At 36.1% G+C, this 13,701-nt stretch overlaps 2 protein-coding genes and 1 non-coding gene across 3 annotated transcripts in view; 2 read left to right on the forward strand and 1 right to left on the reverse strand.

Moving 5' to 3' along the window:
* LOC138714644 (synaptotagmin-5-like) overlaps nt 1–13,701 on the reverse strand; it is a 117,107-nt gene that overhangs the window by 84,089 nt on the left and 19,317 nt on the right. The gene's annotated exons all lie outside the window — the stretch shown is intronic.
* Nucleotides 1–13,701, forward strand: part of snsl (snustorr snarlik) — a 154,719-nt gene that overhangs the window by 64,917 nt on the left and 76,101 nt on the right. The window lies entirely within an intron of this gene.
* On the forward strand, nt 224–296 carry TRNAK-UUU (transfer RNA lysine (anticodon UUU)). The gene has a single exon. It is a non-coding gene; the product is annotated as a tRNA-Lys (tRNA).

A 13,701-nucleotide genomic window follows, 5' to 3' on the forward strand; every position in this document is an offset into this window, starting at 1 on the left:
TCTCTGTTTTTTTCCTTGAAATCATTCAAGTCTGCTTCACAGGGAGCTTTACCTGAAAGCTAGATTTGCATATTATATACGTTACTGTAGGTACATTAACAGAAAACCACAATTTCAAGTCATACAGAGTTTGTGTGCACTCGACGTAGGTCTCTGACGTCTTGTCAGCCCACTCGAGTTGTGTGGATATAAAGGAAAAAATGGAGTCGGTATCGGGTGGAGTTCCTGGGTAGCTCAGTTGGTAGAGCGCTGGTACTTTCAACCAGAGGTCCCGGGTTCAATACCCGGCCCCGGAAGGATGTTTCCCTTGAAATTATTTAATGCTTTTAACTGTTGATTAACAATAAGATTGACTAATTTTTAGTGCAATTTCGATATTTATATGATGACTGTTACAGACCTTATAGAGAATTTATAAGGTTTCAAACAAAATAAAAAACCTTACATTTTCAGTATTAAAGTTGAAAATGAATATGTAACAAATTGGTTGCTGAATGCTGTAGGATATATTACTCTTTAAGTTAATGAAGATAAAATATTTGTAAAAAAAATGTTCTTTGTGAATGTCTTAGCAGTTTCTAAGGTTTGGGGATTAAGAAATGGGGAAATTTTGTTATTGGCCGGTTCATCTCTAACTGTTGAATGGAGTTGCGTTTCTTTGGAGATCACAGTGGTAGGGGGGGACGCAGCTATGCAAATCTCATAGCTAGCTAAACTGCCTCCATTCAGCAGTTACATAGCCCTCTTTTATCATTGTTTCATACTGGGATGTACAGTAGTGGCAAAAAAAACCGGACCGACTCTTGTAGCTGATTTCAGAGTCTTGTTCACTCCAGAGCACGATAGACTGGCAACTAAGACTTTCGTGGTTCAAATCCTGCCTGGGAAGGAAACTTATTTTTCTTCCTTATTCAAATTTATTCCCAATACTTTTCGATTTGCTGGTAAAATTAATGTTTTGGGAATAATAAGTTAATTAAGTAGTAAAATATCGCTGCAATCGAAAAGTATTGGGAATAAATTTGAATAAGGAACAAAAAAAAGTTTCCTTCCCAGGCAGGATTCGAACCACGAAAGTCTTAGTTACCAATCTGTCGTGCTCTGGAGTGAACAAGGCTCTGAAATCAGCTACAAGGGTCGGTCCGTTTTTTTTTGCCACTATTGTACCTCTGTCTTTGTTAATAGCCCTTCTAATAACTCCGAAAGTACGGTCACACGGTCAAGGCAACAAATGGAATCGAGTTAGGGATATGCCCTTTCTAAACTTAATACGGCTACTCCAATACAGTATATTTTTAACAAAGCATCAATTTCCACAAATATATGACTTGTACCCTTTCTAAAATAAACGATTCGTTTATCTATACCAACCATGGGGAAAAATGACTCCGAAGGGCCACTGCACTCAAAGTTGCCTTACCTCACTCCACCGAACCTCTCCTACGTCTGTTGTTTCTCTAGACACGCTTCATTCAGTGGCGGGTATGGCTTCGATGTCGGGACGTCAGTTTCAGGAAGAGTGGCAGAAAGAATTTTTTGTTACTTTCAAAAAGAAGAAAGTCTGTTGTTTAATATTGTGAATTTTATTAGTAACAACAATGTAATTTATTCGTCACAACAATAATTCCTTTCTACAATTCGCCTTAAACGCTCTCGTCAACAATTGGATCTTCACTCAACACAGTATTTGTTATAGCACTCCACCGACGACAATGACAATTTACTTGGACTATTACGCACAACAATGAACTGTTAATCTTAACTAATATTTACAAACCACTATTTACAAATCAGAACTACCAGTTCTCAGTTCACAGTTCTTCTATCTCAGTCACTCGAGTTCACAGTATCTCGAACCACAGACCTTCAGAGACAGTTCACTGTACTCGAACTCGGGTCCCTCCAACTGCGGTCCACTGCACTCGAACTCAGGTCCCTCCAACTGCGGTCCACTGCACTCGAACTCAGGCCTTCGGATGCTGACGCAGATGCGGACGCACACTCGAGTCGAACTCCGGCTGGCTTGCTTGCTCTGGCTTACTCACTGACTGAATAACTGAAAAACTCTGCTGTCGTTCCTTCGCGACCGTAATTTATAACCACAGCGACGTAGCCTCAAAAATTCGCGAGTCTTCCACTTCGACGGATTTCTGGAATAGTCGGGAAGGTCGTTCCACATTCACTGCGTTAAGTAGCAGCTGCGCGCGCAGCCTCGTCGCGTTGACGTAATACACCCTCTCTCTTCTCTCCACCGCGCGACGTCACTCAATGTTCGGTGGAGCCTGTGCGATCTGCTTTCTTGCGGGACGCTGGTCGTGAGTTCGATTCTCACGTCGCTGTCACAATATGTAGGTTTTAAATTGCGCATATAAAACGTTTCAATATTAAACGCCACTTTGATCGGAAGCATAAAAAAGACTTTGGTGATCTTACAGGTATTTATTTATAATTTTAAAAGCTATTTTCGTAATACTCGTATTTGTGAAAAGATACAAAACAAGATATGTTTATGGTATTTTCAGGATTTAGATTCTTGTTATTTTATTAAGTAGTATCTGGAACTGAACTTATTTAAAACTTTGAGTGCATATTAGGCCTACTTGATGCGTTCTCTTTCCAAGAAAGATTTTCAGAAGAACTGCAATGGACATGGAGATGTCTGTTCAATAATCCATTTGTATTTGATGTTACCCAAGCATCAGAGCCATTATAGAGATGAAAAAGAGCACGCCACTAAAGTGTGTAGGAAAAAATGGATTACCTACCAGAGGAGCAATTCCCTAATCTGCGCATATTTGCAATGCGTATGGTATCTATGTTTGGCTCAACTTACTGATATGAGCTGTGTTTCTTTCAAAATGAATATAACCAAAAGTATCTCCAGGTCTAGGATCACAGACATGCATTTAGTTTCAGTATTACGGTTGAGTTGTTCTATTTTAGAGCCAAATATATCCTTTTTAGTTAATAACAAGAAATTTCAAGGGCAATCAAAACAAAAAAATGAAAACCAGCAGTATAGGCCTACAATAGTATTTCGTTTCATTCATATCTCTTATATTTTGTTTAATATGTTTTAAAGTTAAATGACAGTGGAGCTTAGTTTTACTTTCTTTAGTATTTATAAAAAGAAACAGTTGATTTTGTTGATCATTATATTCTGTTTAATATGTTTTCCAGTTAAATGACAATGGAGCTTAGTTACTTCATTGGTTTTAAAAAGAAACAATTTATTATGTTGAGCAATGTATCTTTTAATATATTGTGCAGTTAAATGACAATGGAGCTTTGCTTTTTTCTTTATTGTTTTTAGAAAAGAAATACTTTATTATGTCGATCACAAGGCAATTCAAGAATTTTTCGTGCACATGATAAAGAAATGGTTTTACAATTGAAGAATACATAATTTGCCTAATGACAGTAGGAGGCCGTCATAATTATTGTATGATACGTGTACTTCCTATAAACAAAATACTGTAAAGATTTTGAAACAAGAAATAAGAGCGGAGAAATTACTGATGCGCAAGTTGTCGAATCCACCACTGCACTTGACTTAGCAAAACAACTGCGTTACCCCTCGCCTGCCAATCAAACGAATGTGGGGTGAGTAGGAAAGTTCCCTCCCTACTTTGCTGATAGTCCCCATAGCTGATCTATACTAATAATAAATCTGTAGCCAACATTTTTCTGGTAATTTTCGATTTTCCAAAAATAATTGGTGTTAACATGTATAATTAACCATCCTGAAACCGAAAATCGCTTTTTTGAAATTTTTGTTTGTATGTCTGTTTGTCTGTCTGTCTGTCTGCCTGCCAGTCTGTCTGTCTGTCTTTCTGGATGTTTGTTACCTTTTCACGCGATAATGGCAGAACCGTTTTATATGAAAATTGGAATATAAATTAAGTCCGTTGTAACTTAGATATTAGGCTATATGGCATTCAAAATACTTTATTTAAAAGGGAGTTATAAGGGGGCCTGAATTAAATAAATCGAAATATCTCGCTTATTATTGATTTTCGTGAAAAATATTACATAACAAACGTTTCTTTAAAAATAATTTCCGATAAGTTTTATTCTATACAAAATTTTGATAGGACTGATATTTAATGAGATAAATGAGTTTTAAAATTACAATAACAACACCATCTAAGGCGCTGTACTGAAATAAAAACAAATGACTTCGTCTATAAGGAGCCTTGGACAACAACAATCGAACGCTATTAAACATAGCCTAAGAGAATGTTTCTGTGTTTGTATGAAGTAATATCGGAAGCTAATTAATTGTTTAATTATTATTTCACCGTTAAAAAGTTTAGTTTCTCTAGATGGCCATAATTCTACAATGTTATTACAGTAACTTCTGAAACATATAGCAAGTAATATAAAGTATACACATTAAAACTAAATGATATGTCAATCTTCATTAAACTATGGTTGCATGTAATAACAATTAAGAAACATGTTAAAGGAATTGTCATTGCACCAAATGATTGCTCTCTGGACCAAAATGATCGCATTATAATTATTTAAATATAATTTAAATTAAGTAACATGTTAAACGATTTATCCTTCTATCAAACACGAATATTCCCTGGATCAAATGTCCTATTTTAATTATGTAATTACTTTATATTTATTTCTAACGGGTGCAGCGGAGCGCACGGGTACGGCTAGTTTTTAATTACAATTATTGTTAATGATGTGTGTTTGTTCAGGAATTATTTTTCTTCGTCCTTGCAGCAACACAACAAAGGTGATAGCGCAGTTTCGTGAGGTTAAATCGGGTGCATTCTACGTTTTAATTAGAAAGTAAATATTGTATAAAGATTTGTGGTGGACAAAGCGGTCACATAGGGACTGACAACAGTTGTTTGTCAAGCAGTTGGAGACATCGTGCGGTCCCGATAAGCCGGTGTGGAAAGTCAAGCAGAGATAAGACCCACGTCACGTTTTGTTCTTTCACTTCCTTCACAGCAGCAAACAGAGCGATACAAATCACACATATTTATGTGGAAAACTACTTTGAAAAATGGTCTTATTCAAATGTATGTGAAATTACTTTAATTGTATATTTTAATAGGGCATCAGTCAATAGACATATTTTATTGGGAAACTGCGAAAAACATTTTAAAATATAAAATAATAAAATGTGGTCGGTTATATTGAATTTATTATTTACACAGTCAAATGCTTTGGATAAATCATAGAAAATCCTTCCAACTTGGAATTTTTTATTAATTGCCTCAAGAATTTTGTCAGTTAAACTAAATGTTGCATTTTGCATGCATTTTAAGAATGTACAGGGACATCATTTTATTTTTACTAACATTTTTAATATCAACCTGGCTATACCTTTAGAGAACCGGAAACACCGTTCGCTATCCCCTTCCACGACTGGAGTTCGATGATACTGGCGTAATATACAAACAAAACACTTTACTAGGAATAGGAAGGAAGAAAAGTACTTCAGCCATTTACGTAAACTAGGAAATATCGCGATTTTGAGTTCGATAATTTTCATTAGGTTTTTGTTTAATCAAAATGCAGTACTGTATTAACAATAAGTGTTTTTACTCACGAACTCAGCTTTCCATGCGGACGTATTCATTATGCAGTGTATATTATACTGTCTACAGCACATTAGCGTACAATATAGAGAATGAAGTTAAATTGAAAAATAATCATAATATGGATATTCAAACACATTTTTGAAAATGGTGGCCGTTCATTTCGATACAGGTTTCAGTTCTAATGTGCATATTACCGCACTATAGACTGTTGTACGTAATTCCAATTACAGGTTCGTACTTCGTATCAGTAACTCCTGTTGAAATGATTCTGTACCTGCTCTATAAAAGAGACCTTACGTACTGTAAATTCAATCTTCACTTCTGCCCGATCCGAAAAGATAAAATTATCATGCTATCTACTGTCCGTCCAAGTGGTTACGTCGCAGCGTCGTAGAAAGGGAGGAAAGCACGTGACAGATAATTACTTAACGAGGCCCTTTTATTTAAGTTATTTTAAACAATTGTATGGGTATAATATTACGTAGACGTCCAATTCCTAACAGAAATTAATGTACCCAGAAAAGAGCCCAGCCACTAGCATTTACAGAGAGGCGAATAGAATCAGGTGGGGGGAAACCGGGATGCGACGTAGGCAAATGGAAAATGATACAATACTGAAAACTCTTTCGTCACTGGAAAACGCGAACAAATTTTTGGAACGTACTGTTTACTATGATCGTAAGGCTACTATGACTGTGTATGCGGTCTTGGATCTGTGTGGAGGACGGTTGAACTTCATTAGTAGAAGGGGTGGGAGTGAAGTACATTCAAGAACTCATGTACAATAAAAATTGAAGTAAAAATAAAATGATGTCCCTGTATAACATGGTTTCAAATTTTTGTATTTGCGCCTTCAGAGCTTGAACTGTGCATATCAGTCGTTAAGCACGAGAGATGGGAGAGTTAAATGAAGGTTGCATAGCAACGGACAGCCTCGATGTTTTGATTACTGGATTCAAGAGGGAAGAACCACATTGCTAGTATGAGGGATAAGAAAGACGAATTTCAGAACCGTTGTAGAGCTGTATAACTACAACTGTTACCTCATAATGAGTGATGAGTGCAATTTGTTGACAACATGTGTTCCGTTTGGTCAGTCACGTGGAAAAGTGTTCTCAGCAGGCACACCACATGTGACACCTGTGTCGTGGCCAGCTTCGAAATTAATCCGTCTCGGTGAGTGAAGTAAGACTGATTTACATTCACGATCCGATAGAGTCGAGTACTGAAACAGTGCTACAAGTCCAGCAGGGTCCTGCTTCATAAAACTATAGTAAAAAGCTCTAGTAGCTCGCTACAGTGATCACTTTTCATGTTTCATAAAATTTTTTACTACTTTAACAAAACTTCCTCTAGTATACTATAGCCTTACTTACAATTGGCTTTCTAAGGAACCCGGAGGTTCATTGCCGCCCTCACATAAGCCCGCCATCGGTTCCTATTCTGTGCAAGATTAATCCAGTTCCTACCATCATATCCCACCTCCCTCAAATCCATCTACGTCTTGAAGTCGACCTCGGTAGCATAGTCAGTATAACCCTGGCCAGGTGGATGGCATTTAAGTGTGTTAAATGCGACAGGCTCATGTCAGTAGATTTACTGGCATGTAAAAGAACTCCTGCGAGGCAAAATTCCGGCATACCGGCGACACTGATATAACCTCTGCAGTTGCGAGCGTCGTTAAATAAACCACAATTTTTTCTACGTCTCTGAATCCCAAAAGGTCTTTTTCCTTCCGGCCTCCCAACTAAAGGCCCATTCACAATGAAAATTAAACATAACCGTAACATAAACACAGAAGTTTGCGCCCAGGCTACCAAATGGGATCATTCACAATGATTCATATAAGCATTGACATGAACATTACCGTAAGACGTTAACATGAAAGTTTGCAAACTCCAAACTTTCATGCTTATGCTTACGTGATTTGCAAACAGAACACAATCGTGGAGCGTTGAAGTATACGACAGAATATGAGGAAATGGCGTCGTTGTTATGTTTCCATGGTTACCAACTATGTTTGCTGTTATGTTTATGTTCCCATCGTGAATGATCTTGATTTTACCGTAACGTTTATATTCTTAAGTTAACGCTTATGTTATGTTTAATTTTCATTGTGAATGACCCTTAACACTCTATATGCATTTCTGGATTCAGCCATACATGCTACATGCCCTGCCCATCTCAAACGTCTGGATTTAACGTTCCTAATTATGTCAGGTGAAGAATACAATGCTTGCAGTTCTGCATTGTGTAACTTTCTCTATTCTCCTGTAACTTCATTCCTATTAGCTCCAAATATTTTCCTAAGCACCTTACTCTCGAACACCCTTAGCCTCTATTCCTCTTTCAAAGTGAGAGTCCAAGTTCCACAACGATACAGAACAACTTATAATATAACTGTTTCATAAATTCTAACTTTTTTTTTTTTGAACAGACTAGATGACAAAAGCTTCGCAACCGAATAATAACAGGCATTTTCCATATTTACTCTGCGTTTAAGTTCCTCTCGAGTGTCATTTATATTTGTTACTGCTGCTCCAAGGTATTTGAAGTTTTCCACCTCTTCAAAGGCTAAATTTCCAATGTTTATATTTCCATTTCGTATTATCTTCGTTTGTGTTCGTGTAACTGAATATAGGTGAATTTTGATTAATGTTTATCGTATTGGTAATTGAGACGGTGATAAATCATGGCGTGTAAATATCCAATATGGCATTCCCGTTATGACTAAGGGAAACCATGAAATACCCCAGTCAAATTGGTCTAGCACAGAGTTTGAACCTATGACCTCTCAAACTCTACCGTCTGAGCCAACTCGCTCAGTTGTGCATCATAGTTTATGTAAATAAAAAAAAAATTAAAATTAATGTGGTACATAAATATTATTTTTAGAAACACAGGAAACGAATATGGGTAAATTATGAACGCAGGAACACCATTTCGTGACACTTTGTAAAATAACTCAGCTCCAATGACTCAACGGTAAAATACTAATTTTACTCCATATGTGCAGTATTTTTGGTCAAGTAATACAATATTGCGACAGAATATAAAGTTTTCTGTGTATAAGGACCTATTTTAATCTTACCTCAGTCCTCAATTATCTCAGAAGGTACCGTAATGGCATATAACATTATGTCCATCTAGAGAAACCATACTTTAAAATAGTGAAGGAATTATCCAAATCGATTAAGTAGCTTCTGAGATTACTTCATACAAACACACAATCATTCTCTGTATATTAATATTGATAAACATTTATTCCCATCATAGAATACAATTATCCGTATAAAAATAGTGTTAAATGAATAATGTTCTCGTTTGTTGTGCAAGGCCGCCTTAAATAGACGCAGTCATTTGTTTTCATTTCATTATAGCCCATTAGTCAGAGGCGGCGCTGATAAAATGTATTGCTATTTTAAAACTCGTGTATCTCTTTAAATATCAGTCCTGTCAAAATTTTGCATAGAATGAAACGTATCGGAAATAATTTTTAAAGAAACGTTTGTTATGGGATATTTTTCGTGCAAATCAATAATAAGCGAGATATTTAGATTTATTTAATTCAAATCTCCTTATAACCCCCCTTTTAAATAAAGTATTTTGAATTCAATTCAATTCAATTCAGTTTATTTGGCCATTAGACATATAGTTTTAGGCTTCGTCAGAATACATTGAAAAACATATAAATACATTTTAAAAAACACTAATAAAATAAATAGTAAAATTTAAGTAATACAATGAAAACATGAAATAATGTGAAACTTTTAAATTAAAGAAAACTAACTAAATTGCAATGAAACTTATTTATTAAAATACAATTTCATACAAATTTGTGTTGAAAAACTCAGCAACAGAATAAAAAGGATTATTTAATAACCAATTGTAAAATCTAGTTTTGAAGCTATTGATTGGTAATTTATAATATTGACTGGGGAACTTATTATATAATTTCATCCCCATAATTAAAAAGTTTGTGTTGCTCTTGTGCAATCTACAATATGGAATATTAATTTGTTCACTATTTCTAATTTCATGATCATGTATATTGGCCTCTAATGAGTAATTGTCGATATTTTGTCGAGTGTAAAGTACTAGATCATATATACACACAAATTTATGATTGATAAAATCCGTGATTGTCTGAAAAGTGGCCGACAATGTTCCAGATAGTTTGAGTTACATAAAATTCTAATGGCTTTCTTTTGTAACATTAAGACGCTTCCAATTTTGGTTCCATTTCCACAGAAAATTAGGACATATCGGATTACCGACTGAAAGAAATAAAAGTAGGCACATCTTAAATAATTTTGAGAAACGCAAGTCGTTAATTTCTTTAACAAATATAAAACTCTTGATTCCATATAGCCTAAAATCTAAGTGAGTACGAACTTAATTTATATTTCAATTTTCATTGAAATCGGTTCAGCCATTATTGCATGGAAAGGTAACAAACATCCAGACAGACAGAGACACACATACAAATAAAAATTTAAAAAAAATGTGATTTTTGGTCTCAGGATCGTTAATTATACATGTTAACACCAATTATTTTTAGAAAAGCGAAAATTACCAGAAAAATTTCGTTTACAGATTTATTATTGAGTATAGATAAGCATATCTTATTATCTGTGTTCTCTGAACGTTTAATTAAAATTAGATTGTAGAGTTTATTTTCAATTTTCAAAGATTTCTTTAATGTGAAATGAGCGGCGTTCATTCTCCGTTATATAATAATACATATAAGGAGCACTCGAAAGAGTATTAAGTATGACTTTTATATATGTTGATCTTGTCACTGTCACATTAGTCACTGTAGTCTGTTATGGATTTTGTTCTTTTTCTACACATTATAATGTGATAGCGTTCGCACTTTCGGTCGCACAGTGAGCAAATGCAGTCGTCGTCTGGATGGTGGAATCTTTGCGTCCTACATAGCTTGTGGTGGAAGCCGTGGATAGCGAATCTGGTTACCACGTGTCTTTGGTCCTGGCACGTCTCTGTCCACTTCCGGTCCGTCATTGCGGTTGTTCAATAGAAGTCCGGGTCGATGTCTTCTTGCTTCCTACGCCGTGTCTCCAGGTGTGCTTGATATGGGCCTGTTGACGGTAGCATTAGTTCCAGCCTGAGGTCCTCTATGAAGAAACTCTCTTTGGCCAGCACGTAGACGATCCTGGTAGGGGACTGCTTTCCTACTCCTAGGGCTCTCTTCAGGAACCTTGCTTTCACATTTTCTAACTTTGCAAGGTCGTTGTTCGTCAGTTTCTCCCATATTAATTCTATTCCATAGGAGGCAATCGGTGTTATGACTGCATGAAATAATGACATAGCTGTGGTCAGGGAGAGTTTGCCGATGTTCTGAATTCTGTTTATGGCTTTCGTGGCTGCCGTTGCTCTTTCCTGGATATGTATCCTGTAGGAAGTCATTGTCGGTTGCAAGTATACACCTAGGTAACGAAAGGTGTTCACGGTCTCCAGCATATCTCCTTGCAAGGTAAATTTCTCGTCTTTTGCTGGTTTTCCTCCCTTTCTGAAAACCATATGCACTGTTTTTTCTTTGTTGATCTCGAAGCTGTTTTTGCAGGCCCACTGTTCGAGCCTCTCGAGTGCTGTTTGCAGATCGCTCTTGCAGTGCGACCCTAGAGCCATGTCGTCTGCATACATTATTAACTTCACTGTGGGTAGGTCCTTAACTATGTCTATGATGTCTGCTGTTAAGATGTTGAACAGCAGGGGGCTCATAGGGCCGTCTGTTCTCCGTTATATAACACAAATTAAACACAAAAATTAAACGGTATATCATTTGTATTTTTTCTTACGAGTTTATAAAAGCAACGTATGTGACAATAATCTTCCACTTCCCTATTGAGAACAAACCGGTGAAGGGGTTGTTCAGAGCAACACAATCAGATGCGAGCTTCCTACTAATTACAGCCTAGTACAGTGATGTCAAAGCAAGCGCATTTTGCTGACCTTGACGTCGTGCGCGGGCAGCAAGCGTAGCTAAGTATGGAAAGAAGAAGGGTTGTGTATATGAATAAGCAACCTATTGGAGTAAGAAAACAGTGGTGCACAAACTTCAAACGGAACGTGAAATTTTATGTCGTTATCTTTATATGGCTTCTTTCTGTTTAATATTATCTATATTATCTGTAAAACAAAAGTACCAACACTGATTTCTTAATATTGCACTTGTGTTTTAAATATTAATAACATAATAGAGAGTTAAGAAGGAATATTCACTTAAATTCCATAGTAGTATAATATTATGCTGTATTAAATGCATGAAACACATCATTCATAAAGAAAGTGATATTCCAAAGAAAGAGACTGAGTATGACATGATAAGTTGGAATTTATGTTGATGGTATCTTTAGCCTTACAAAAGTAATCAATAAACTAATCAAAACAATATTACAGTACAAAGTAAAGTTACCTAGGTACTGTATCTGTTTTAAGTGTAACTAATATTACATAACAAAACTCTTATCGCATTATGCTTTTAAGGTGATATTTGTAAGCAACTTCCTATTATCAGAATATTAAATTATTCCCTCGAAATCTGCTGAAGCTATAGAGCTGACATTTTTACAATACATGGGCACGTATCTTTTGCTTATGATGTAACAGTAGTTGCTTTGTTAATTAATTTCCTTACAAACAATTTCCATGCGAATATTTTCAAAATTTTCAGTACACTATCTTCAGTAATTTGTATATACGGTATATTAGATTTACGAAAACATTCTGTAAGGCTACTAAATAAATAGGCCTATACCTGAAAATTTCATTTTTCTATACGAAAAGTTGAGAAAATATTTCTTTTGAATAAAAAAATCAAACTTGTGAAAAATGAGCATTAAAATTAAAACTTACGTTCTTATAATGCACTTATACTTCTCAGGTAAATCTAAAAATTACCATGGATACAGTTTTAATAAGTTCTCCTCCCTTTATCTATTGAATCAGTGCTGGTCATCCCTGAATATAGCTCGACCAAGCGGCATATACCACCTCTTTCGTCTGTCTCTTTCCTTTCCGCTGTAAAGCGCTCAGGCTCTCCTGGGCTCTAAAGCGCGCGCTTGCTCCTGTGGGCATCAATTGACATGCCTGGCCTAGTACGATCTCAAAATTAACATATTTTAAAACGCATGTTTTTCTGGAAAACTGTTCAAAATTTAGCTAAATGGTACTTGACTTTTTTTATTGCTCTTTACTAAATGAATCACCCATTAGAATAATTAATGACATTACTTTTGGTTCACCTTGTGTAGGCCTACTATTCATAAGTTATGGATTCCAATGAATGAAGGTACTTAGCTGGACTAACATCAGACAGAGGGATTCTACGGACTGAAAGAATTTCGAAGAGGTATTGAGAAATGAAATCAGCAATCGCCAGCAATGGACAAAGTCCAACCTACCCATTATCTGGACAATACACAGCTGTTTCTCACTCATTTGGACTGTAAGGGCCGAAGGGAGAAACCAGTTATTAGAAGTACAGGGATATCATTTTATTTTTACTTCAATTTTTATTATACCTGAGTTTTTTAATGTACTTCACTCCCACCCCTTCTACTAATGAAGTTCAACCGTCCTCCACACAGATCCAAGACCGCATATACAGTCATAGTAGCCTTACGGTCATAGTAAACAGTACGTTCCAAAAATATGTTCGCGTTTTCCAGTGACGAAAGAGCTTTCAATATTGCATAATTTTCCATTTGCCTACGTCGCATCCCGGTTTCCCCCATCTGCTTCTATTCGCCTCTCTGTAAATGCTAGTGGCTGGGCTGTCGTAGCTCTTTTCTGAGAACATTAATTTCTGCTAGGAATTGGACGTCTACGTAATATTATACCCATACAATTGTTTAAAATAACTTACATAAAAGGGCCTCGTTAAGTAATTAACTGTCACGTGATTTCCTCCCTTTCTACGACGCTGCGACGTAACCACTTGGACGGAGTAGATAGTATGTCTGAGTAATTTTATCTTTTCGGATCGGGCAGAAGTGAAGATTGAATTTACAATACGTAAGGTCTCTTTTATAGAGTAGGTACAGAATTATTTCAACACTAGCCGTACCCGTGCGCTCCGCTGCACATGTTAGAAATAAATATAAAG

This window comes from Periplaneta americana, chromosome 15 (genome assembly GCF_040183065.1).
Source record: "Periplaneta americana isolate PAMFEO1 chromosome 15, P.americana_PAMFEO1_priV1, whole genome shotgun sequence".
Taxonomy (NCBI): Eukaryota; Metazoa; Arthropoda; class Insecta; order Blattodea; family Blattidae; genus Periplaneta; species Periplaneta americana.